General features: G+C 50.7%; 1 protein-coding gene and 1 pseudogene across 2 annotated transcripts in view; one reads left to right on the forward strand and one right to left on the reverse strand.

Moving 5' to 3' along the window:
* ABR (ABR activator of RhoGEF and GTPase) overlaps positions 1-27,754 on the reverse strand; it is a 185,973-nt gene that overhangs the window by 144,085 nt on the left and 14,134 nt on the right. The gene's annotated exons all lie outside the window — the stretch shown is intronic.
* Positions 5,584-8,372, forward strand: LOC132218484 (ATP synthase subunit O, mitochondrial-like; annotated as a pseudogene).

Below are 27,754 nucleotides of genomic sequence, written 5' to 3' on the forward strand. Positions count from 1 at the left end.
CACTCCAGAACACAATTCAGGGTAGAGAGAGAGAGGGATCCTAGAGGCAAGAGGGAGGAGCGCTTCTAATAATTAACAGACGAGGCTACAGTGCACGTGGCTTGGCTCTTAGTGTTTTGTTCACAAGATTCTATCACTGTGAACCTCAGTATCTCCGTTCCCTCCATTTTCCAGATGAGAACACGGAGGCACCGAGCAGCTAAGTAACCCACCCCGACAGGAAGTGGAGGGCTGGGACTCAGACCCTGGCGCCGTCTGCTCATGCTCTTAAATGCCACCCATGCTGCCCCCACTGTCAGTGGACTGGCGAAAGCAGGGTGGCAAAGGTCCCTGGAAATCTTGGCTGGTCCATGGGTTAGAGACCACCTTCCAGGAAACCCTCCAGCCCTCTTCCTTATCTGCACACCTGTCACACAGATGTGTCCCGGGAAAGGGCAGTTACTTCGTGCCTTGATGCCTTCACGGGATGGCCCTCAGTAGATGTTAACACCGCACAGCCTGACTCTAACCTTGGCTATGGAGACACGTGTGGGGGCCTTGGAGCACCAGGGTGATTTCAGACTGGAGCAGAAGCCTCCAGAAATCTGGCCCTGAGGGTAGGGAGGAGATGGGGGAGACCCCATCCACATCTTAGGAAGGAAGGGGTTAAAGAGTCACTTTCATTGGCATTTTGCCAGCGGAGAAGTGCTCGGCCAGCAACCCCAATCTGTCTGAGCAGCAGGAGTGTGTGTTCCTGTGGACAGGAGGCCCTGATTCAGCTAAGTGCAGACCTGTCCCTGCACCCCACGGCACTGAATCAGCACCCGTCACAAGGTGTCCTCCAAGCCCGCGCTAACCACTCGAGGCCCAGTCCTCTGAGTGAACACTCCCCACCTTCCCCAGCTCTCCCTCTGGCCATGCACTTGGGCGTTATGTCTCCTGCCTCACCAACCAGATTTAAGGGAGAGTTAAGCAAGGGTAGGTTGTCTTGCCGGGAGTGCTGCTGACGAGGGACGGAGCGGGAAGAAGTTATATCCCATTCTGAAGGTCAGCGGCCTCGCACAGAATTCTCAGGGCTGGGCTATTATACTCATTGCCTCTCCAACAACCAACTCCTGTTTCCACCAGCCACTTGACCAGGATGGAAACAGGTGACTGTGCTTAGAATCCAAACTGGGTTATTTCCACATTTCTTCCCTCCTCACTGTTAGCAACCCAGCTCCACTGAGCACAACAGGAAGGCCCTGGGAGTCCCTGCTCCCCTGACGCCCCGGAGGTCACTGCTGGGGAAAAGGCTATCCATTTGCCTCTCTCCACTCTGGGGCCAGCAGGGAGCACCCGTGAGCAGGGGCTGGGTGTTACTGGTGGCCAGGGCGGGCGGAGCCCTTGGCATTCAAATTAAAAAAAACAAAGAACAGACTGTGATAGCCAAAGAACGGAGCATTTCCACCCTCCCTGGTAGATCAGCTTTCTAAAAGCTGGGCCTACCTACACCTTGTTCGCGGGGGCGTACACCACACTCAGCCCAGTGGATGAGTGAGGCTCCGGTAGACCTCCGAAGCAGCCGCAACCACACTGTGCCCCCCGGTCAGCTTTCTGTCAGAAGCACAACCGACTGGCATTCAATTATAAATGTTGAATAAATAAAATGAACAACAGCGAACATTTATTTATTGAGTGCTTTTTAAGTGCCAGGCATTGCTCTATGTGCTTCCCATAAATTAGCTCACTTAATCCTCATCATAAACCCACGAGACAGGCACTATTCTCCTCTCCACTCCACAGCACCAGAAAGACAAGCCACTGGCTAGCCGGTGGTGACCTTGGAAACGAACCCAGATTCTGAATCCAGAGCCCACACGTGTAACCTCTATACTGGGCCGCAATGAGTGAACGGTGAACAGAGAGAGTGAAGTTAGACTCAGGGAGAAAGAAATCGGGGCTACAGGAGAAACGCAAGGCAGAACCCCCCGAGCCACCAATGACGAAGCAAAAAGAGAGCTGGCTCCCAAAGAAAGCCACAGCCACTCCCACAGGGCAGATGACCCTGGGCGCGAGCTACACGCAGTCAATCTAATGACAGCTTCCTGAACCCCAGTCCCGGCCGAACCCTCCTGCTTCTATGCCCTGGGCCAGCCTCTGTTTTCACATCTGTAGGTGGGCAACCAGGTGGGTCGGAGAGATGACTTCCAGGCTTTCTACCAGCCCTTAGAGGACCATACACTTTGCTTCCGAGCAGCCCCTGGAGTGGCCTGTTTCCTGCTCCTGGCTTCCTTTCCTTCACCGTGGTCCAGGAAAGCGGCATTTACTGTTCCAGAATTCGCTCTCACCCGTGGGGCCTGGAGAGAAGAGAATTCCCCAGGCTTCCACCGAGTCACCTCGGAGGGGGAAGGCTCGGCCTCAGAGTTCTGTCCTTGGCCCTCTTCCCACCTGCCTCTTCCCAGCCTCCTCGCGGCCCCAGCGGTCAGTTAGGTCTGCAGGCAGCACCGATGAACTCACCAGCCCTCCCCCGTTACTCATTTCTCTATCCAAGTTTTGTGTCAGCTTGAGTCATGGGGAAGCGCTGCAGCTCTGGCAAGATGTAAGCCTGAGAACGGCAGTCACCCCCTGGTGGCCTCCCTTGGCCCGGAGGAGGCACAGGGACACCCAGGTCCCTGTAGGCATGACGCCCCTCAGTCACCCTGCTCCCACGACCAGGGCCCCCCAGTGAGGCCAGCGTTCGGACAGCGTAGCTGCCTCAGATGAACGAAGCAAGCTGCAGTTTCAGGAGGGCCGCGTGCCAAGCCCCGGCTAGCATGGCCCTTCCCCAGCACGGCTCAGATAGCACCGCCCAGGGGTCAGCAGGAGAGGTTTCCTAGAGAGGAGATCAGAGGGCTCCCCCGCAGGGCCTGGCGCCCCCTCCTACGTTACTTACCACAGCATCCCGGTCAGCATTTGGAAAGAGGCCAGGAGAAGAGGCGGGAGGATTCTCTCAAGTCCCAAAAGCCCAGAGACACAAAGTTCAACGGCTCTGACTTATCAGCTCGGAGCAAAGCAGGGGCACGTCCAGCTGGGGTCAGGGCTCACGGGCTGGCCCCCTGCCCTCCTGTGGCCAGCATTCCCCCTGAGGCTGGCTGTGCTCCCCGATCTTTCAGCCAGAGTTCTGCAGGCGCGTCCCACCCCTGCGCCGCTCTGCCAGGAGCTCTGACGCCACTCACCAGGCTGGCCCCGTCCCTGTCAGGGCCAGGAGTGGTCACAGGGGCTGAGGGCGGGCTTGTCCAGGAGGCTGGCTCCCAAGGTGGCAGCTCCACATTCATGGAGGCTAGGAGAAAGGAGCATCAGCGCCTCGCCAGGGGTGCTCGCTACTCGTGCAGTCTCCCTTTGGGGCTACCGTTCAAGTTCGTGGGTGCGTGGCCCTGTCTCTTTAAGGACCAGGCCTCTTTAAGGCAAGTTCCCTCTGCAGTCACCCCTGCTCCCAGCGCTGCTGCGGCAGACAGCGGGGGCTCCCGAGCGCCATCTGCTGGCCCAGAAGAGCAGCGCCTCGGCCACCAGGAGCGGTCCTGCTAAGAGGCCTGGGAAAAGTCTGCACTGAAATCTGAGCCTAGCCCACGGATTCTACACAGGGCTGTGCGTTTCCCTTGTGAGCAACAAGGCTCGGGAAGTCAGGAGGAACTCCATTTGGGGTCAGGAGACAGCAGGAGCCCCCATGAGTGACCAGAAAAGAAAAACCACCCCACTGGACAAAACCTTCCCTAAGATATTCTCAAATGGGGGGATTTTCCCAGTCTCCCTGCTTGCCGGCTGCAGGACCCGAAACGCCGCCATACGTACCCTGTCCCCATAAACACTGGAACAGTGCTTCTCAATTAGGGGAGGGGTAGCTGGTATTGCCCCACGAGGAAGTACTAGAAAAATGTGTAGGAGCATTTCAGAGCCAGAGTTGTTAAAATATCCTGCAATATGCACAACTGTCCCAAAGAACGTCTGTTCCCAAATGCCAACGGTGTTGACAACACTGGTCACGGGGAACAGAGGATGGTGATATGGCAAGCTCAGACCCCCCTGTTCTTCTTTGCCTCGTCATTCTGCCTTTCGTGTCCTCCCTAAATTTTGCCTTCATAATCCTAAAGGGAGTGGTCTGGTCCAGGCCACCTTCAGATAGGGTGCCAGTGGCCCTGGCAGCCCCGCCCCAGAAGCTCGGCACATACCTGCACCCAGCCTGCGTTGGGTCATCATGACCCTCGGAAGCGAGAGGCAGACAGACTCAGATGGCCAGGAAGCAGCGGACAGTCTCTGAGAAGAAATCACACAAGACCAGCCACCCAGTTCCCCCAGGGTCCTTCCTACATGAATGACTTCACTTCGCCCTGCGCTCTGTCCCCGGGCTGTCCCACCATGTGCGTCTTTTACATAAGGCACTTTCAGATCCTGATCATGAAACTTGGTGACTCCTAATTTCCCCTTCTGCAAGGTCATCGCGCCCTATCCCCCTCTCCCGGGCTGGTCGGCTCCGTCTCATGAGCACAGTCTGGCGCCAGCGGCTGACGTGAGAAACCCACACATGTGACGTGTGTCCTCGTGAAGGGAGAGTGGGGAAGAATGAAACTCTGGCTGCGGCCGTCAGTGAAAGCTGCACAGTGGTCACATCGGAGCTGGGTCTGTTGCCTGGAGCAGCCCCGGGCTCACCAGGCCGAGATCACAGCTAGAAGGATCAACTGGAGGGAAAAGTTTCCCAGCAGCTCCCAGAAACTAGGCAGCACTTTCTCAAACACATCTGGCCGGTCGCTCCCTTCTCAGCCCCACCGATGGCTTCCCACTGTGTCAGAATAAACACCCACAGCTCCTTGGTGGTACATAAGGCCCCAGGGCCTGGCCCCTGCACTTCCTTTCAGCTTCCTCTGGCACATTCCCCTCCTTGCTCTCTTTTTTTAAAATTAATTTTAAAAATACATTGTTATTGATTTCAGAGAGGAAGGGAGGGGGGAGAGAGAGAGAGATAGAAACATCAATGATGAGAGAGAATCATCGACTGGCTGCCTCATGGATTGGCTGCCTCCTGCGCACCTCACACTGGGGGGATCGAGCCCGCAACCCAGGCATGTGCCCTGACTGGGAACCGAACTGTGACCCCCTGGTTCATGGGTCGACGCTCAACCACTGAGCCACGCCAGCCCGGCCTCCTCCTTGCTCTCTTGCTTTTTCAGAACTTTTGCACAGGTTGATATCTCTGGCTAAAATGCTCCACCCCCCACACTCTGCCTGGATATTTCCTACTCTTCCTTCTGGTCTTAACTTGAATATCACTTCCGCTAGGAAGCTTTCCCTAACCACCAGACCAGGGGGGCCGGCATTTCAGATGACCCAGTCCTCTTGTAAGCCATTCAATGCCCGAGTCTTCTGCTAGACTGAGCTCCAAGGGGTTAGGAACCACATCTCTCTCATTCACCACTGTAACCCCAGAACCTTGAAATAGTGATTCAATCACCAAATGAGTAGATGAATGAATGAATGAATGAATAACCAAATATATTTTTGGTTACGAAGAGCGTGGAAGGAGGGAGGACAGGTGCTTTAGCCAGCCCAGCTTCCGACTGGGAAAAGACTGTCTGGGCTGGTTAGGATATCATGTCGAGTATGACCACCCTCTGGAAGGACTCAGAAAACGACAACAGGATCACAGATCAGATTTGGGGCAGGAGAATTGCTGCTCCAATTAATCCTCTCGCCGCTCGCACAAACTCCCCACTAAAAGCTCCCTAATGCACAGGGCTCCTGTGCCAAGCGCCAGCGTCGACGCTGCACTCTTTCTTACCCAATCAGACGCCAACCTGGAAGGGGAATAGAAACCCAGAAATGGCTCAGCCCACGAAGGGAACTTTGGCCTCGATTCCCAGAGCCCTTCTCCTAGGCCTGTCCCAGTTACGTTGGTTTTCAGAGGAGGAAGCAAACGGTGGCTCTACCCTAGAAAAAAGCAGTTTCTGGGTGGGAGCCTGCCCTGCGTCTCCTGCTGCCTGGGAGGGTGCAGATGCTGGGAAGCTGGGAAAGGGGCTTCCCGTAGGTGCAGCCACGTTGACCTCCCCGCCTCAGCAGGTTGTAGGCTGAAGCTGTCACTCATGGACTCCCAGGGATGAAGGTGATACCCCTCCCACCTGAGAGGGGAAATCTTGCTTGCAGCTTACTGACGGGAGAGATAGGATGAAAACTGCTTCTGGGACTCAGCCATCCCAAGGACCTAGCTTGAGAGGATCTGCAGACTGCCAGACAGACAGACAGACAGACAGGGTGTGGGCAGACCTCTGTGGCTACTGCCTGCACTGAGTCACGGTGACCGCTGGGCAGGCACTGCACTAGACTCAGCTGGTTGATATCTCTGATATCACCTGCAACAAGGGAAGAAGGTTCCTTTTCGTTTCCCCGTCACTGAGACAAATAAGATTGGATGTGTTGGGACTTGGGTCCGTGGTGGTCCAGAAAATCAGCCTAGGCCACTGGGGCCAGTAACCCAGAAGGTCAGTCCTCTAAGCCACCTCCAGGTTCCCACCTGCTGCCCAGTAAGATACTGGCATAGCTAATCCTCTCGGGATTCTTCTCCCCTAAAGTGAAGGGACACGGTGGTAGGAGGGAGCGGCTGTCAGCGAGGGCAGAGGGATGGTAAAGGTGACAGCTACAAACACTTACTGCGTGCTTCCCACGCCGGGCTGATCTAAGGACTCCGCATGTATGAAACCACTGAATTCTCCAGTAACCCAGGTGCTCCAGCATCCATGTCTTAGCCCCTCAACACTCCACGACCTCTCTCCACAGAAGGGAAAGAGAACTAAGTTGAGCACACCCTCAACCCAGGGTCTAGCTCTGCCACCAGCTCGCTGTGTGACCTGGTGGAACTTCCTTTCCCTCTCTGGGCCCTGGTTTGCTCACTTTGAGATGGAGGCATGAAGATCATCCTGTCTACGATTCCCAAGAGACAGAGAACCAGGAAATGGCTGACAAGGGAGGGAAAAGCTTTCCTCTTTCCCGCACGCCAGGTGCCCAATATTGCAGGAAGCGCATCGGGCTTTGAAGGGTAGAAAAGTTACTCCTTAGCTCATCGGACATTCCCTGAGCATTTACAAAACAAGGCGCCTTCCTTTGCCTAGGGCAGTAATGGCGAACCTTTTGAGCTCAGCGTGTCAGCATTTTGAAAAACCCTAACTTAACTCTGGTGCCGTGTCACATATAGAAATTTTTTGATCTTCGCAACCATAGTAAAACAAAGACTTACATTTTTGATATTTATTTTATATATTTAAATGCCATTTAACAAAGAAAAATCAACCAAAAAAATGAGTTCACGTGTCACCTCTGACACGCGTGTCATAGGTTCGCCATCGCTGGCCTATGGTGCTCAGGACCATGGACTGGAAACATGCCCACCCTCTCCCGGCTCGGATCTGACCCACAGCCGAGGGAGGACACGGCTCCTCAGCAGTTTCCGGGCCCTCCCTGCAGGCGCCGTGTTTCAGCACATCGGTGGCCAGGACGTTTGCCAAGCCTGTGCAGCCACCTGTTCAGTAGATGGTGTCGAAGGTCGCTATGCCACTGATCTGTATTCTGCTGCATCTAAACGGAATGAGCTGGAACGAGTAGGAAAGGAATCGTTGAGAACAGCACATCTTGAAGGACCCCCCAAATGGCGGCTTCGATTACAAATCCCTATGGCAAGTGTTCCCTTAAAGTGAAAAGCCTGAAGGACATGACCGCAGAAGAGAGGCTGTCTCCCCTCACGGCCAACCTGATCCAGCTGCCTGTCAAAGACGGTCGCCGGGACAACACCCCTGGCGTCATTTCTGCCCCTCCTACCAGGAGGAGTGTCACCGCGGAGAAGGACCGTGACAGTGCCCGCGGCATCGCCTTTCGATGAAGCCACTCTTTCTGAATTAAAAACCATCTTGAGCCCAGCAGGCATGGCTTACTGGTTGAGCCTTGACCTATGAACCAGGAAGTCATAGTTCAATTCCCCGTCGTTTGGGGCACCTGCCAGGTGGGCTTGATCCCCAGCAAGGGGTGTGCAGGATGGGGGCATGCAGGAGGCAGCCAATCAGTGATTCTCTCTCACCACTGATGTTTCTATCTCCCTCTCTCTCCCTCTCTTTCTGAAATCAATAAGAATATATATTTTTAAAAAGCCATCTTGAACAGCGTCCTAAGTAAAAGCCAAATATTGAAACTGGAAGTTAAGATTGATCTGTCAGTCATGGGTGGAATGATTGTCTAAACTAAAGAGAAATATGTTGATATGCCTGCAAAAAACAAGATTCAGAAGCTGAGCACGTTTATGCGGGGGGTTTTCTGAAAAGTGTTGATTTTTCTGTCAGCAACAATAAAATGCTTCCTGAATAGGAAAAAAAAAACAAAAGAAGACATGCCCAGAAGTCATCAAGGAGCAAGGGAGTGCCTGGTGTGGGTCCAGAATGTGGTCTGGACCGTAACGTGGGTTACGGGGGAAGGGGGCTGGTCATCACTTCCAAACTGAGTTGATAACCAAATGCTTCTTGGAGGAAGTGCCATTTGAACTGGGATCTGGAAGGACGCCTAATATTTAATTTGCAAAAACGGGAGGGTGGGGGGGCAGGGCATTGGGGTGTGGGGAGGAGCATAAGCAATTACACAGAGGCAAAATGGGGGTGAAGAGCGGAACCAGAATGAGTGACTGGAGGAGAACGTCCTTTTGGGAACTGGGGAAGACAATAGAGTATTGCTAATAGAACATGTGGCCTGAGCATGAACTCAGGGACTCAACAGAATTTGCAGCTTTTCTTAGGCCTGTCCTTTAAAGAAGTCTTTCTGGGACACCTCCCCCACTCCCACCCCCCAACTCTCACCCCGGTGCAACACCCACAAAGGTTTAGGACCCACCTCCCCTTCTTGTGAGTTTGCAGGGCCAAGGCATCCAGGTACTGAAAGCCCTTCGGTCAGTGTGTCCCTGGCTTCCACCCTTATGTTCTAGGGCACTGTGTTCAGCACATTACTTTTCCTCTCAGCCTTTTCTTTCCAGCTTTATTGAGATACAACTGACCAATAACATTGTGTGAGCTTAAGGTATCCGACGGGATGATCGGATACAAGTAGGTATTGTGAAATGATTGCAACGAGATTAGTTAACACATCCAATGCATCCATGACTCACAGTTACTTTTTGTGGGTGTGATGAGAACATTTAAGAGCTACTCTCTGAGAAAATTTCAAGTATACAGTAAAAAAATTTCAAGTATACAATTTTAACTGGTGTGCTGCAAGAATTTTTACAACATGTAATACCTAACTATTTAGTCAGGGGAACTGACCTCTTTTCCCTGAGATTGTTAAATAAAAATGACAACAGCCAACACAACAACATCTGGTACGAATCAATCAAAATTATACCTGTTTTTTTGTTGTTGTTGGATCTGCAAAAAATATATTTTTTGGTGTGACACAGAATTTTAGTAATTACTTTATGTGTGCTGTGAGATGAAAAAGATTGACAATCACTGCAATAGAGTATTGTTAACTAGACTCACCATGCTGTACATCAGATTCCCAGAACTCATTCATCTTATACCTGAAAGTTGGTACCCTTTGACCAGCATGTCCCCACCCCCCACCCTAACTCCAGAACCATCCGTCTCCTCTCTGTTTTGACGTCACTCTAATTTTTAACACATGACCCCTCTGTGTGGAAGGCACGATCATTATTCCCACTTTATAGGAGAGGCTCAAGGTCACATCTCTAGTAAGTGATAGAGTCAAGTTCACACTCAGATTTGACGGGGTCCAGAGCTGAAGTTCCCCAACCACTGCTATGAACTGACATGCTGGCACCTTGATCTGGGACCTCTCAGCCTGCAGAACTGTGAGAAATAAGTGTCTACTGCTGAAGCCACCCAGTCTGAGGCATTTTGCTATAGCAGCCTGAGCTAAGGCACCTACCCATCCACCGCTCACGACCCTGCAGAGATCATCCCAGCCTTTGGCATCACAAGATTCTTCACTGGCAAGGGAGCCGAGTCCCCGCTACACCAGGTGGCACTGGCGTCTGATACCAATATGAGTTTACCGGCAGAGCTCTTAACGCTACCTCCAGGGCACGTGTCGAGCAAAGAAGGCACAGGGTGCATCCCTACCCTCATTCTCCTCAACTAGAGTCTGACAAGCTCTGAAGTCTTCCCAGGACTCCGTGGGCCCAAGGCCCATACCTGGAGTGTCCCTGGGGCTGCCAATGCTGCAAGTTACCCAGCCTCTGAGCATGTCTCTCACCAAAGCAGCCCTGCCTGGCCCAGGTTCAGCCAAGTATTTAAGGACCCTGCTAAGGAAAATTATTCCTTAGCTAATCTCTCAGGGGAATGCAGAGAAAAACATTGGGGTATCAGCTCTACATTGGCTTCATCCCCATGTTCCTGTCTCCACTGCTCTGGCCCTAAAGAAGAGGACCAGCACACTCAGAACTTTCTAGAAAATTCTCTGTGCTCTGAACAGAGCCAGAGGCCACTGGGCGAAGATGCCACCACCTGGTGAGGCCTGAGATTCACTTTCCTAAGGAAGGACCCTGTGTCTGGGGAGTCCCAGTTCCCCCGCAGGGCCACCTGGGCCAGCGCTCAGGGGCCATCTGGTCTCTGAGGCGTCCCTCCCACAGAGACAGCCGCCAGCCCTGCCTGGCCCAGGCTCCGGTGAGTTCTGTAAGGAGCCTTCTTAAAGGGAATCACTCCTGTTCTGGAGCCACCAGGACACAGGGCCCGATCTCATGCTCTGGGGGACCGGGGAATGGCTGGGGGCTTGGAGCTGCAGCAGCCCGAGCTTCAGGCTGAATGATTTCAAACTTCTACCCCTGCCAGGGTGAGCCTCATGCCCGACTTCTAGTCCAACGGGTTGCAAACAGGAAGACATGGTCCCTTTGCCTCCTGGCCCCTCCAAAATCTCAAGCTCTAGGGACCCCCCACCCTTAGATCTTAGCCATGACTCTGAGGAAACCTGGTTCCTCACCCTAACCCTCCTCTCAGGGCCCAACATCTTCTAGACAACTCATTGCCCAACCCCCATATGCTGCACTGAGTTATTTTCCCAGGTTCCCATTTCTATCTGATTATGCAAGTTTCTTTCCTCCAGGAAGCCACACACTCGTCACATGAGAATAGCTACAGGTCACCAGCACTGGGGGGGGGGGGGGTGCAGAAGGGGTCCCCTTTCCTGGACCCCAGAGCCTTGGGAGGTGTCTCCCCACTCCCTGCAGCCAACACGGATCCTGGGACCACCCAGGGAGATCAGCGCCCGAGCAAATGAGATCACAACTTGGTTTCCAGTCTCCCTGGAGGATAATCCCTTTTGCAGGTGGCCCTTGCACATGGGCCCTATGCCAGGCAGCCCAGAGCAGAAGACAGTAGCAACCACTCCACACAGGCCAGGGAGGACACAGTGCCTCCTCCTAGGACCAGCCAGACCTGGCTCCAGCCCACTCCGCTGCTCAGATCTCTGGCTCTTGGGGCAGATGCGCCCCACTGACAGTTGAAGAGAGCCACGCTAGAGGCCACGGAGACAGGAACCTTGGCCGCTGCTGCACCAGAACCTGCGCCCTGGGGGTTAGTTCTCGGGGGGCCCCAGGGAAGCTGAGCTGTGTTTCCTGGGCTGCTTTTGTAAAAGAGACCCTCGCTGCCACCCAGCACAACTAACAGATGAGGAAGCAGCCACACACACGCTCTGGCCCCCGCTGCTCTCTTGGAGGCCACACTTGGAGCTGCACACGCAAGCGGCCCGCCTTCTGCTTCCCGGCCTACAAGGAGCCCGGACTTCCTACAAAGACCACTAACCGCACCGTTCGTACGTGTGGGCACATCTAGCCAGGAGGCACTTCTGCTGATTTCTAGGGTGGTTTCCAGGACCGAAAAGGAAGAGGTTCTGTCTTGCCGAGGAGAACATGGTCCAAGACGCCCGCAGGAGCTGGCTCCCCGCCTGGCCTGCCGGCTCCTGCCAGCACAGGTCGGCGCCTGGTCCCCAGGACAGGCTCTCTCTGCTCTCAGACCCTCGTCCTTCTGAGGGTGCTGGCGAAGGTGTGAACAGGTGTCCTCAAACTGCGGCCCGCAGGCCACATGTGGCCCGCTGAAAACATGTATCCGGCCCGCCAGGTGTTTTTGCCGCCGCTGCCTGTCCTGCTTAGCAGCCGACTCGTCCGGGGCCCGCAGTGCGCCTGTGTGGAACGTCTGAGGGACAGTGAACTGGCCCCCTGTTTAAAAAGTCTGAGGACCTCTGGTGTGGAAGCTTCGATCAGGTGTGGTCGGGATCACAGGCACTTTGTTCGGAGAAAGTTCCCTCCAGCTGTGCGTGCAGGGAAGCATGGGGAACAGATGAACCGAGCCACGGTCCTGCTAAGCACACACACCCAAGCTGCTGGCTCAGAAGCCGCACGGCAACTAGCAGCCTGTCATGTGCTCATTTGCATGCATTTCACATGTCATCAAAAGGCAGCGTAGAAGGTGTGAAGTGGATAGGCTGTTGAGGTGTTTTTTAAAAACTATACCTTTGTTCAGGGTGGGGTTTTTTTTCTGTTGTGAAAGTAATTGCGCCACAATAAAAACAAATTTCAGACGGTGAAACAGTAAAATGAGACCACCGTGATGAGCACTGTCCAGCCCTTTCTGGCATGCGTACAACGGGGGTCTTTACACAGGGATAACCAACGTAGCGCTCCACATGGTGCTGGGGAACTTCTCAGCTGCGGATTCCTGGCCAGGCCAGCTTCCCTCTCTCCCCCTGCCCTGTGGCCTCCAGCTTCCCTCCCTCCCCCTGCCCTGTGGCCTCCAGCTTCCCTCTCTCCCCCTGCCCTGTGGCCTCCAGCTTCCCTCTCTCCCCCTGCCCTGTGGCCTCCAGCTTCCCTCTCTCCCCCTGTCCTGTGGCCTCCAGCAAGGCAAATGCTAACTAGATGAGCTATGACCTTTCTTCACTCAGGGTCTGCTTGGCCTCAAACACAAAGATGAGCCCCCGGAGGAAAACTCTAGCCCCTCAACCAAGTTTGCTCCCAATCCAAGTAAGATGTGTCGGGCTCCTCGGGGAGGGAGGAGCAGGACCTGCCCATCAGAGCGGTCTGGGCACACGGATACAGTCCCACCTGCAGTGTCCTCAGAAGGAAGCCGAGAACTGCTCCTGACAGCCTCAGGCCTCTTCCTTCCTCTGCCGGGGAGATAGCTTGGGGAGATAGCTTCGAGGTTCGAGGAAGTCTTGGTCAGGGCTACCCACCTTGTGGTGGTGGGTGGGCTGTGTTAGTGACATCAGCCCTTTCGCCATGGAAACGGGAGGAGGCGGAGGGGGGAGAGGTACAGGGAGAATGGTAAAGAGAAAGTTAGGTTTGAGTTCACTGCACAAACCAGCCCCTGACAGGGACAAAGTGAGTGGAAGGCTAGGAGGGAGAAGTCCTTTCCAAACTTTGCCACATCATGGCACAGGCAGGAACTGCCAATGTTTGCACAGCGCACGGGGGTCCGGGACAAAGCTGTCAGTGGTCAGAGGCCAGGGGTATCCCACTGCCCCAGGACTGGTCCCAGTCACCCTGGGACTGAGACAACAGTGCTCCCTCACAGCTCCAACCCATTCTAGGCACACTGACTGGGAAGCTCTGGGAGAGGGGGTGGGGGCAAATGGCCTTCTACCTCTGACAAAGCCTCCCAAGTGGCCACTGGCTTCGTAAGCATTTCTGATTTAATGTTTTAATTTAAATTTTGTAATTTTTTTTTGTTAATCCTCACCCGAGGATATTTTTCCATTGATTTTTAGAGAGAGTGGAAGGGAGGGGGAGAGTACCATCGATGCTTCCCACATGACCCCCCCTCGTTCCTCCCCCTCATCCCCCACCGACCTGGGGCTGGGGACTAAGCCTGCAATGCAACCGAGGAACGTGCCCTTGATGGGAATCGAACCCGAGATCCTTCAGTCCTCAGGGCCAACACTCTATCCACTGAGCCGAACCGGCTACGGCACATTTCTGATTTTAGAAGCCCACACACGGGCTTCTAAAGATAAAATCAATGAAACTCCCTCTAAGGCAGCAATCCCGGCCCCCGTAGCAGGTGAAATTCGGCAATGTCCAGGTGAATTCACCTGCACTCAGGCAATGGAGCTGAGGGCACACTTCCCAGGCAGACACCCTATCTGCTGGCAATGGCTGCAGATAGAGCAGAGCTGATAGCCTGGAGGAGAACGCCACCGCTCGCTCGGGGCCAGGTATCAGCTATGCCAATCTTGTCAAAGGTTCCTGTTTCCTGGCCGACGTGGAGACTGATATTTGCTTTTACAAAGGCAGAACCGCCAACACAGTGGTGGTTCTTCTGATGCTTCCCGCTTGGGTTTGCCCATCCTCCCATCCGAGGTGCCTGGAGGGCGGGGCAGGGGAGGAGGGGGCAGGACCCCTGCTAGTTCCCCTGGGCACAGCTGCCAGGAGCTTAGGTCCCCTGCAGGCAGCAGCATTACCCGAAGCTGCTCACTTCAGTAGTAGCTTCATGGGGTCAGTTTCTGGGCTGCTGCTGCTCCGGATGCAGACTTTAATGGTTTAGGTTAGGGTGTGGGTGCGAGACCTGGTGTCCTTAAGGCATTTAACCTCTCGGAGCCTCGGTTTCATTCACTGTAAAATGAGGGTCCTAATGGTGACTGCCTGGAGATGATTGAGATCAAGTGAGATAACAGAAGTAAGATACCTAGCACAGTGCCTTCCTTCATCATATGCACTTAAGAAATGTTAGCAATTATCATTGTGCTGGCTGAGCTACACACACACACACACACACACACACACACACACACACACACACACAGTCTCTCTCCTGAGGGCCAAAGCAAGGCAAAAAGTGAAACAGCCACCCTACCCCCAAAAGATTACTGCACGCCTAGTGAAGGCTGTGAGTTGTGCTGAGGTTACCAAAGGCTAACCACACTCTTTGTTCTGTAGGCGGCTCATTGTCATTGCAGTTATCAACTTAGTAGCGTTTTTTAAGTCAAAAGGACCCTACTCCTTAGAAGTGTGCCCACTCCACACTTAGCCAATCAATAGCAGCTAGAATATGAAAGAGAAGACCTATCTGGAAAAGCAATCCAATCCCCTAGCCTTAAATTCAGGGCTACCATGATTTCAGGGACAATGGAAGTTGAAAAGTTTGAGTCCAGTATAACCTCTCTTAGCCAACAGAATTGTCTCAAGGGCACCAAGGTGGAGCACCCGCCCTGAGCAAAAGGGAAACCAAAGTGTCTAAACGTGTTCAAAGAAAAAAAGATACTGGGTAATTTTATGTGAAAGCTGAACACTTTGGATTATCCTCAATAAACATTAAATCAAAATCTTGGACCAAGGAAAATGTTCTTAAAACCAGAAATTAGTGTACATACTCGTACACACACACACACACACACACACACAACTAAATTTAGAGCATGTCTGAGTATTATAACATGGACATATTTCAACCCAGAAGGGCTTTTTATAATAACAGATTCAGCTAGAGCCCCACAGCTCACATTAAAAAGAAATCTCCAGTTTATTTCTGTTACTCATCTTGGACTTCAGTGTGAACGCTCATTCTAGATTGCAAATTGAAAACTGCCTTTTCATAGACTCTTCTGAAAACAGTCCCGAAGCGAGTACACACACACGCACACGCTCTCTCTCTCACACACACACACACACACACACACACACACACGATGTGGTCACATTTAAGGGCATTTTCCCTGCGGAAAGGAGGCCCAAATTCTCAGCCCTCTTCTGAAGGACCCCGCTATGGCTACGGTGTGTCCACCCAAGCGTACGTCGCCCTTTTCATGTTCTGACATATTAGCTCTGGGTAAATGTTGCATGAAATTTGATAATCCTGTTAGGGAAGGAAAGATGATTCATAATCATCTCTTCCTCATCCGCAGACCTTTGGTGAAAGCCGGCCTAGGTTTGGGGTTCAGAGATGCGCGGTGAAAGAGTTGGGTTGAAGACAATGACCCTTTCGTTTCAACAGGGAAGCGACAGCCGCCTGTGCAAAGGCTGGATCCAGCCTTCCCGGCGGCCGGGCTACCGGTCCTCCCGGTCAGTCCCCGGGGGCACGGTTCCTGGGGAGCCCCCTCGGATGGGGCGTCTGAGCCCAGCGGGGGCCCAGAGGGCCGGGCCGCGGCTCAGGCCACGTGACGAGCTGCGGTATTTAAATGCGAATTAGCCAAACCTCTGGCGCACCCGGCCGCCTGCGCTGCACGCTTGGTTAATCCGACATCAAATCAGACGCCCCGAGGCCGCCGCAGCCCCGGAGCCGGGCTGGGGGGGAGGGGCTCGGCCTCGGAGGCCTCCGCAGACATTGAGATGCAAATGCATTCAGGGCTGGGGGACGCGTTTCTGTGACTCGTGCGGGAAGGCAGCTGCCGCAACCCTCCGGGGGCTTGTCCACACCCTCGGCACCGTGGGAAGGGGGTGGATGGGGGGTGGGGGGAGGGAGGCTCAGGCTCTTCTAGGCGATAGCCAGCAGCGGTTCTCAACCTGTGGGTCGCGACCCCTTTGGCGGTCGAACGACCCTTTCACGGGGGTCGCCTAAGACCATCCTGCAAATCAGATATTTACATGACGATTCATAACAGTAGCAACATGACAGTTATGAAGTAGCAACGAAAATAATTTTATGGTTGGGTCGCAACATGAGGAACTGTATTTAAAGGGCCAGAAGGTTGAGAACCACTGGGCCAGGGAGTGTGGCCTGTGTGTGGATCCTGGCTCTCCATTAGGAAGCGCTGGCTAGTCCGGGAGGTGCTGGCAGATGGGGAAGGTGAAACCAGCTCCAACCCTTTCTTCTGGATAAACAGATCACTAGATCAAAGAGTTTCGGTTTCCTGGAGCAGAGGGGGGATGGACAGGAAAACGCCCACCTGCCAAGACCCCCGGCCCGCCCACTTTCTCTTGGCTTCTCCCCAAACTCAGCCCGGCTGAAGCCACTGTCAGGGTCTCCCTGACTGCCCCAGGGGCACGTTGGGAAACTATGGAATCCCTAGCACCTGAAAACCTATCCTGGAGGCACACTTCAAGGGTGCCTTTTCACAGGACTCAAAACACCCTAGCAAGAGGGAAGATCTGAAATCCAGAGAAAGGTCTCTTGAAATTCAAATGATCAGGCCAAGGGCTTGCCCACTTAGGTCTCCCCGCCAGAGCACAGCTGCTAGAGGAGAGTGTAGCTGAGCTGAGAGATCCCAGTGTCCCTTGGGACGCCCCCTCCACCCCCCCACCCCAGACCATTTGGGGTTTGTGAGAAATACACCACTGAGCAAGGCTCACTCATTTTTTTTTTCAAGAGTAGGGTCTCAATCTGAAAAAGAAGCACTGGCTCTTTTCAAAATGGGAAATGGAGGTTCCAACAAATTAACTGCAGGCCCCTTGGCACATCACCCAACCTTCTCAGGTCTCAGTTTCCTCATCCATAAAATGGGTTAATAACACTGACCTCTTACGGTTGTTGTGAGGATAAATGGAACAATAAACAAATTATATACAAATTCTTGTACAGATGCCACAGAAGGACCGGAAGGATGTATAATCCACAACAAACTGCTGCCGGCAGGTGCCTTCTGGAGAGAGGATCGAAAGTGGTGGCGAGAGATGACAAGAACTGGCGTGTTTTATTCCAAACACTTCAGTGCTGTTTTTATGTCTTCTATATTGAAAATACACTTAGTCATAATACCAGGACCGCTTCCTGGTATACTAGGATGTTAATTTTTAACTGAGACCTTAGCTCTCACTTAATTTTCCTTTGGGGCTCCCGGTTCAACGTGGAAGACTGGGTGCATGCACGCAGGGTGTTTGTTTGGTTTCACACTATTATGATAAACTTTTCATATGGCCACTCCTTCTTCACCCAAATCTCTAGGCATGATACAAATCATATATTAACATGAAACCTGAGCAAATCATTAACCTTTCACTAAAGGGGCAAGCAGGCAAAGATCGAGACACAAGACCCAGCTGGTTATAAAGGCGAGCATCCAGACCCTCACCAACAGAAAATGCCCGTGATACCTAACAAGCCCATGTTTCAGGGCACAGAAGCAGATGGGAAACTACCCAACTTCACGCCACTCCCATAATGCTGACACTACAACTGGATAAGGGCAATCAAAGGGAAAAACTATAGGTCCATATATTCTATGCCATAAGTGCAAGGGCTCTTCATTGTTTGGCATAGGAACCTAGCCGTGTTTCTTTAAAAAGCTGTCTGTCTCGGGCCACCTACGATGCATGGTTGTCAAGGTTGTGCACTGCCCCACCTGCTGCCAGGTAGATGGGTTGTTTAGTGAAGTGAGCAACCTGCAACCTTATATGTCAGACCAAACAGGGTTTAATTCCAGCCATAGAGCCCTAGTTCAATATGAGAAAATCCGTTTGTGTCATTTACTGCGTTAACAGACTACGGAAGGAAAAAAACATAAAACCATCTTAACATATTTGAGAGAAGCATTTGTTAAAACTTAACACTATTTCTGCCTAAAGAGAATAAAAAAATATTCCTAGCCAAAACCGGTTTGGCTCAGTGGATAGAGCGTCGGCCTGCGGACTGAAAGGTCCCAGGTTCGATTCCGGTCAAGGGCATGTACCTGGGTTGCGGACATATCCCCAGTAGGAGATGTGCAGGAGGCAGCTGATCGATGTTTCTCTCTCATCGATGTTTCTAACTCTCTATCTCTCTCCCTTCCCCTCTGTAAAAAATCAATAAAATATATTAAAAAAATATATATATTCCTGGAAACTAGAAATAAAAGAGCAACAAATTTTCTTAACTTCAATAAATCTATAATTAACATAGTATTCAATGGTGAAGTGTTAAATGTATTCACATTAAATTTAAAATATGGGTAGAAACTATGACAAAAAAGAGGAAATGGGAATAGCCAACGAATATGTAAAAAGAGACTTTACCTCACTAGGAATCGGGGTCATACCTAGATTGAGATGCCAGTGTTTCTCCATTAGATTGGCACAAATGGAAGCCAATAGCAAGTGCCGTGAGAGTGTGAACAGGCTCTCTCAAAACGTATGGTGACAGTATAAAGTGGAACATGTTTGGAGGACAATCTGACAATATCTATTCATGTTTTAAATGCACCTATTTTTCAACTTTGCAATTCCACATCTAGATATTCTCTAGAGAAATATTCAGGCCTGTGCACACATGTATTGTGTACATACATGGTTTTGCATTGTGGAGTTGTTTGGAATAGCAGAAAACGGGACCACCCTGCCAGGATTATATCTGTCCCCCTCACCTTCTCCATAGCAAAAGAAGTGCCAGCCCAGCCAGTGTGGCTCAATGGGTGAGCATCGACCTATGAACCAGGAGGTCGTGGTTTGATTCCGGATCAGAGCACATGCCCAGGTGCCGGCTCAATCTCCAGTAGGGGGCGTGCAGGAGGCAGCCAATCGATGATTCATCATGGATGTTTCTCTCTCTCTCTCTCTCCCTTCCTCTCTGAAATCAATAAAAAAAAATTTTTTTTTTAAAGTGCCGAAAAAAGGAGCTTTGGAATTACAGACCGTATAGTCTTATAATTTATAATTCCTTGGACAGCCTCTCTAAAAAGATCAACAACCTCCCTGCTATAGTGTAAGGAAGAGGGTGTAAGAAGACTGACTGTGTGCTAAGGGTTTAAAAAGAGAAGTAGCTAGACACCCTCCCCCCACCCCCCAGATGGGCCTGAGGGGTGGAAAGATGCAGAAGTGGAAGCTAGAACTGTCCTGCCTGGCCTTCCTGGGCAGACTGGGAAGTGGGAAGCAGCTCTGTCTGTGACCTGAAGGAACTGGGTGTCAGGAGCCGGTGCCTCCAGCCAAGCTCAGCCCTGAGGAATGGACATTTTCCTCCCCAAGCACAGCGGCAGGCAGCCTGTGCTGGGTCTCGATCAGTGCGTTCCACGTCACCTGTGTGTACACGGGTCATCTGTTGACCTCTGCGGGTGGTAAGTCCTTATTGCTAATGAGACTCAAGCTGTCTGCCAACTTGGGTATAAAGGCACCAACCACTATTCCCTCTTCGACTCTCTGAGGGAGAGCTTCAACAGGGACTTCCTGCCGGTAGGCACGTGGGCACTGGAGCTGAGGAAATAAGGAAAAGTGCCAAAGGATGTACCCTCAGGTTGTGGAATGGGAGCTACCACTTTTGTAACTACTGGTCAACCCGCAAAGATGTGAGTATCAATTATTACTGTTCGGTATTTGGACAGCATTCGGTATTTGAACAGCAGTGGCTGCCAACAGTTTATAAAGTCCTGCTTTGTGTTCTGTGAGCCAGTTACAGATGGCAAGCCCTTAGCACGGGTCTCTATTTGTATATACATTCGCCCGTTTACTAGCTTGGTCCCACAATGAGCCTGAAGGTTCTTGAAGCAGCGGTTTGAACCCTTTTGCAGAGGCAACCAATTGGTGTGTCTCTCTCACATCAATGTTGTGTGCTTGCTCTTTCTCTCTCTCTCTCTCTCTCTCTCTCTCTCTCTCTCTCTCTCTCTCTCTCCCCCCCCCCCAGGTGCACTGCCACAATTCAGATGTCAATAAAGGTAGCTTTAATGGTGCCGGCACCCTTTTTCCTCCTCCTGGATAGAGGTTTATGGTAGCCCCGAATTGATGTCTCCCGGCCATAAAATCAGACACACAATGTTTTCCTCTCCCAAACCTGCCTTGAAGTGGGCGCTGTTTTATTGTCCAAATCCTTCCCTTTCAACCCTCCAATGCCTGATGATTCAGATACGCCCTCCGCATTGAGCATGACTGCCAAGGTGTTCTGTTGACCTTCTTATTGATTGGGTTGGAGGTTATGAGTACTTCATGCTCTCCGCAGTGACTTTTTAAAACACCGGGAAAACGTTTCGTTTATCGAAGCCCAGCAAGTTTGGCTATTTACAAACTCAGCGAATCCACAAACTGCAGCCGAGCTATCACCTTAACCCCACACCCAGTCATCTCCGCTTCCAAAGAGAACACACACACACTTCACGGCACCGACCTCTAAGCCGGTGAAGGCGGAGCTCTGAGAGACAGCGGAAGTAGAGGCAGCACGCAATGGAGTTTGGAGAGGAGAGGCTCAGCCTGCCTGTGGTGGGCCTTGGGGGCTGTCACCGGTCAGCGGGGTGGAAAGATGTGACCCCACCCCAGGGCCCTCCTTCCCCAGAGCTCAGCAGGGAGCACGAATGAGGGTGAGCATTCAAACCCAGAACCTGACACCTTCAAACAGCACGATCGCTGTCGGGGAGCAACAAGAGGGCCACCTACATGGCTGAAACCGCAACTGGCCAAGTGTTTCCAACAGCAGACCCCACTGGACTCCTCTGTGCCGTAGGCCAAGCACCAACTCCGCTCTGTACCGCCGTGTGTGCGCTCAGGCCACAGGTCCCCTGGGCTGCCTCCTCCCTCTGACGGCTTCCTGGCTCCCATCACAAATGGGTTCCTTTATCAGCTGTCGGCGACTCCTCATCTACTCACACACCAATTCAAAAGGGCTGTCCCTCCACATTTCGCTTAGAAGCACCTAAAGTTCTTAGTAAACTGGGGTGTTTTTTGCTTGTTTGTTTGTCTCTTTGGGCTTTTCCTTTTTTCTGGCTTCCTTTTCATGTCAATCTTAGGGGCTGTATGTGCAGAAAAGGCCTCGCCTTGCCCTCACCAGTGTGCTCCGTGGTTAGAGCATCGGCCCAAGCACCGAACTGAATTTCAGGTTTGATCTCTGCCCCTGCGTGTGGGAGTCACGTGTGGGAGGCAACCAGTTGATGTGTCGTCTCTCTCACTCTAGCTCTCTCTCTCCCCCCACCCTCTCTCCATTCCATTCTCTCTGAAGAGCAATGGAAAAAAATATCCTCAGGTGAGGATTAACACCTTAAGCGCCCAGTCAGTCACCGGTGACTGACACTATACTTTCCGTCCAGAAGACAAAACAGGGTGGGCACTTAACGTGTTAACGAAACAACAACAACAAAAAAGGGTCCTGCCAGACACAACCCAGCAATTCTACTTCTGGACATATACACGGGAGAACTGAAACCAGGGTCTCAGAAAGATACTGTACACAGCACTATTCATAACAGCTAAATCTTGGAAGCAACAAGTGTCCACTGACAGATAACTGCATAAACAAAGTGGAATATGATCTAGCCTCTAAAAGGAAGGAAATTCTGATGTATGCTACAGCATGGATGAACCTCGAGGAGATAATGCTAAGTGAAATCAGCCAGTCACAAAAAGACAAATACTGCAGGACTCCACGTATATGAGATATTTAGAGTACTCCGATTCATAGAGACAGGAAGCAGAAGGGCAGTTGTGTGAGGCAGTGGGAAGGGGGATGGGGAGTGGTTTTATGGGTATCGGTTCAGTTTTGCAAGATGAACAGGGTTCTGGAGATGGATTGTGGTGAAGGTTGCACAACAATGTAAATATACTGAACACCAACCACTGAACTGTGTACTTAGAAACAGTTCATATAAATTGTATGTTTTGTGTATTTTACCACAACAGAATATTTTTTGGGGGGTGGGGGTATAATACAAATAGCCTTACCCTGTTTTCCATAGTTGGTGGCAACTGTAATAAAATGTCTTTTCAATAAAACACACTATAAAAGTGCACATTGAACACACCACACACACACACACCAGACACTGACCACCACCTCACATCAATTCCAACTCTGAGGTGCTAAGAATCCCTTTGATTTGTTAAAAATATAGTTTTAATAAATGTATGCATCTTTAAGAAATATAGAGAGAGATTCCAGGTTTTGCCCAGACCCACTGGGATTCCACTTCAGTGGGGCTAGGCACCAGGAATCTCTTTTTACAGTGTTCCCGCAGAGAATTCTGCCTGTCACAGCCAGTCCTTTATCTTGATTATTCCAAAAGCAGAAGAATAATAGTTTAGCGATTTCCTCAATTGTCCTTTCAGGTTAATTGGCACATGCTTGTCAAGCAGGCGGGACACACAAAACACTATGGAAGATGCTAGGAAAACAGAGGGAGATAATAATATTTATTGAGTCCTTAGTCTGTCAGGCACAGTGCTGACTGCTGACCACGGATGACCTCGTTAAATCCTCACAGCATTCCAGGAGGTGGGTGCTATTCACACATCCATTTCACAGGTGAGAACACCGAGTCACCGAGAAGGGAAATACGGTAACTTTTAAAAATCCTATAGCTTGGAAATCGGGCTCCAGAGCCTGCAGCCTTTAACCACCATAAGCCAGTTCCTGGGGGCCTTCAGGGAGCCTGTGAGGGGGGGGGGGTACATCGAGATGAGCATGATAAGAGGCAGAATGAAACAGGTGCTCAACTGAGATACAACGACAAGTGCTGGGGAAAGAGCCATATCTGGGATGATGGTTTGGACTCAAGAGATTTATCACCTTTTTGATAAACAGCTCTAGGAGTGTGGAATTCCCCAGCAAGTCCTGGAATGGAGCCACAAAGAATCAGCCAGAGTCAACCTGCCAGCCCAGCGGGAACAGGGGCCACTGAGTCTGTTCTACAACAGGCCTGTCTCTAAGCTGTGGCGCTCAACACGCTGCAGCCCCAAACCAAAGGAGACTGGTTCCACTTTTCCGTTTCTAAAACCTCCTGATTTTGTAATGTGCTTGGGCGGGAGTTGGGTCAGGCTGGGAAGTGGTCAGACATGACACTGAAGAGTTTGGGTTTTCCTTCCACACTCTGCTTGCCGTGAATTCGCCTAAAGACTGGGATTTGGGGACAGAGAACGCTGTCCATTTGGGACCACAATAGCAAACTAAGAGGCACCAAGAGTAGGACGGTAACCCTATTTTAGGTGACTAAGCAAATATATTTTAAATTTTTTTATTTATTGATTTTTAAAGAGAAAGAGAGGAAGTGAAAGGGAGAGGAAGAGAGAGAGGGGAAGGGGAGAGAGCGAGAGGAACATCGATTTGTTGTTTATGCACTCATTGGTTGCTTCTTGTATGTGCCCTGACAGGAGAACGAACCCACAACCTTGGCATATGGGGACGACGCTCTAACCAACCGAGCTACCCGGCCACGGACAGGAGATATTATTTAGCCTGAATTAAGGTCCAGAGGTTGAAGGTCATTTTCCTAACTCATAACAAGTCCTTGTGTGCTAGCTTTGAAGAGATTGTGTGCAAATTTCAACAAACACACGCTATCATAACCCCACTGTGAGCTCACTTCTTCAAAGATGACGGGCTCTTTGTTCCAAAAACACAAACTGTATAAAAGGGCAGGGTAGGACACTTCCTATTTTGAAGAGAAGTGAAATACTGCAGAAATACTGCATAGGACAGTGGTTCTCAACCTTAGCTGCACATTAGCATCACCTGGGAATCTTTTTTTTTTTTTTTAAGGATTAAGATATTTTATTTTTATTATTTTTTATCTTTAATTTCTTTATTGGTTAAGGTATTACAAATGTGTCCTCATCCCCCCATTAACCCCCAACCTCCCCTCCCCCCCCCCCATGCTCTCATCCCCCTGTTGTCTGTGTCCATTGGTTTGGCTTATATGCATGCATACAAGTCCTTTGGTTGATCTCTTCCCCTTACCCCCACCCTCCCCTACTTTCCCTCTGGGGATTGATAGTCTGATCGCTGTTTCTCTGTCTTTGGATCTGTCCCTGTTCATCAGTCTATGTTGTTCTCTATATTCCACAAATGAGTGAAATCATGTGGTATTTATCTTTCTCTGACTGGCTAATTTCACTTAGCATAATGCTCTCCAGTTCCATCCATGCTGTTGCAAATGGCAAGAGTTCCTTCTTTTTTACCGTAGCGTAGTATTCCATTGTGTAGATGTACCACAGTTTTCTAATACACTCATCTGCTGATGGGCACTTAGGCTGTTTCCAAATCTTAGCTATGATGAATTGTGCTGCTATGAACATAGGGGTGCATATATCCTTTCTGATTGGTGTTTCTGGCTTCTTGGGATATATTCCTAGAAGTGGGATCACTGGGTCAAATGGGAGTTCCATTTTTAGTGTTTTGAGGAAACTCCATACTGTTCTCCACAGTGGCTGCACGAGTCTGCATTCCCACCAGCAGTGCAGAAGGGTTCCTTTTCCTCCACATCCTCTCCAACATTTGTTGTTTGTTGATTTGTTGATGATAGCCAGTCTGACAGATGTGAGATGATACCGCATTGTTGTTTTGATTTGCATCTCTCATATAATTAGTGACTTTGAGCATGTTTTCATGTGTCTTTCGGCTTTCTGTTATGGGGTGGGGCCACAACATTAGTAACAAAGAAACAGAATTTCCGGAGGATGAGGCCCAGAAATCAGGATTTTAAAAAGATTCCCAGGTGATTCTAACGTGCAGCCAAGGTTGAGAACCACTGGCTTAGGACTTCTGCTTCCCCGCCACCCTCCTACTACTAAAGCAGTGGTCCTCAAACTATGGCCTGCGGGCCACATGCAAATACAAATATTGTATTTGTTCCCGTTTTGTTTTTTTACTTCAAAATAAGATATGTGCAGTGTGCATAGGAATTTGTTCATAGTTTTTTTTAAACTATAGTCCGGCCCTCCAACGCTCTGAGGGACAGTGAACTGGCCCCCTGTTTAAAAAGTTTGAGGACCCCTGTACTAAAGATTAGCTGTTTGAGGTTCCCTCCAACCTAAAAAATTATTTTTGCTTTCATCACTTTTTGGAATTTGTGGTACTAGTATATTTTATTGGTATATATCTCCCATGAGTAACTGTCTTAATAAGCTTAAATTACCTACCTTAACAAGGCTAAGTGCTAGATGTCTACAGCTAACCCCATTTAAAGGAGAAAAAAAAAGAGTAGAGATTAAAGATTTGAATCTAACAATTCTGATTGTAAATGGTCTTGTTACCTCAAATTTCACAGCTATTTCAATGTATATTTAACACAAGGGTTATGTTGTATTTCTATCCACATAGGTAATTCAGATGAAATATACTGCCCAAATCTAATTTCGATATCCTAAATCAATGCTTCTATGGTATATACAAATTTGAAGCATAAAATTGAAAATGAAATGATTGTTTCTCTCCTTATCTCCCCAATAAACGGAACAAAAACAAGGCAGTCACCCTTGGAAACATTTCACAGGCTGTTAGGAGGCAACAAGAAAATAGGTCCAGGAGGATGATGATTTGGGGCTCAATGACTGTGATGGCAAACACGGCTGGGGTTCCTCCAAGGATTCCTGCCCCAGCCCCCTCCCCAGAGTAGGACTCTTGCCGGGGAGCAGATGCAGAGTGAGGGGCTACCTTTGCCAGGACCCCCGAATCCAAGAGGGGACACGTGCCTTATCTTTGCCAATGGAAGATGAAAGGAAGAAATGGGGATCACCTCTGAGCTAAGAGAGTTAAGAAGCAAGTGTGTCTCATTCTCTTGCTCCCCTCGTGCTCTCTGAACGCTGAGAAACCTAGAGGAGGGCAGATCCACAAGAGTGCAGGAGCCTGGGGTCTGAGTGACCAAGGGAAGCAAACCTGCCCATCAGGAACACTTACTTCATTGTTATGTGAACCCAAAGAAACAGCCCTTTAAGCCACGGACACCTTGCAGTTGGTTTGTTACAGTAGGTAGGACTACTCTAACTGTTACATTCCAAGGGGCTGAGATTGGAGGAGGGAGTGAACACTTATTAGTGAGTTAAGAGGCACACTGGGAAAGAAATACATTTTTTTCTTCTCTGAAAAACACTTTAACACAGGGAACGTGATCTCAAATGCCTAAAACACTGGACAGGTAGTGTAATACTAGAAGCTATTAACAACGAAGCAGCACTTAATATGTGACAGGCACTATCCTAAGCACTTAACTAACTCAACAGTTCTCACACATTTGTGATGTAAACTATGTAACATCCCCATTTTACAGATGAAGAAACTGGGGCCCACAGGGGTTAAGTCATTTGCCTAAGGGCACACCGCCAGTAAGTGGCAGAGGCAGGCTGCAAGGCCAGGCAGCTCAGCTCCAGAGCCTTGCTCGGTTCACTGCCTTATACACACACCTCTCACAATGCGAGCAGATAAAGGGGCCAGAGGAAGGCTGAAGGAATTAGGGAATCATGTCCGCTCCGAAGGGGTCAGCGTTTTGGCCTGGTGATTTCCAGATGTATTGCATACTTCCCCATCTTTCAAGAAAAGCCAGAAATCAGATTTTACGCAGTCTCCCCATTTTAAATTGTTTTCATTTCGTTTTAACCCTCAACAAAGCACATCAGCAGACTGCATGTAGCCTGGGGGCGGCCACTTGCCACCTCGCTTTCAGAGCAGCTGCCTCTAAGAACCACACTGTCTTCTGCTTGTCCAAGGGCCCTGGGGAATTCTGGGTCTGGAAGCCAGAAGGACAGGCAACTCTGCAAACAACAGCTCCTTCAGGCCCGCTGATATGAATAATTAATGTCTGTTTTCTCGCTGCCAGCCCACAAAGGTTACCAACAAGCCTAGTATTCAGGAAGCAACTCTGTGCCCTTCTGAGACAAAGAAGACAGGCGTGGGGTATCCTGGGGGTGCCCAGGGAGTCCCACAATGAGGTCCAGCATGGCGGCCTGTGCTCAAAGGGCGCCTGGGGGTGCCGGTGCGGGCCTGTGTGTGCTCCCTGCCTGGCTGCCTCGGTGAGGCCATCAGAGAGTCCGCAAGGCTCATTAGAGACATGACACTCTTCGGCTTTGCAGCTCTCAGCGGGAGAGGGCTCTGAATTCCTCAAGATGCTTTAAAATAAAACAAAAAGGCACAATTATGCGGCAGTACCAAGGCAAGGCAGCTGCATACAAAGCAAGGCTTTCTCCATAATAGGACCACAA

This window comes from Myotis daubentonii, chromosome 16 (assembly GCF_963259705.1).
Source record: "Myotis daubentonii chromosome 16, mMyoDau2.1, whole genome shotgun sequence".
In the NCBI taxonomy this organism is placed as follows: Eukaryota; Metazoa; Chordata; class Mammalia; order Chiroptera; family Vespertilionidae; genus Myotis; species Myotis daubentonii.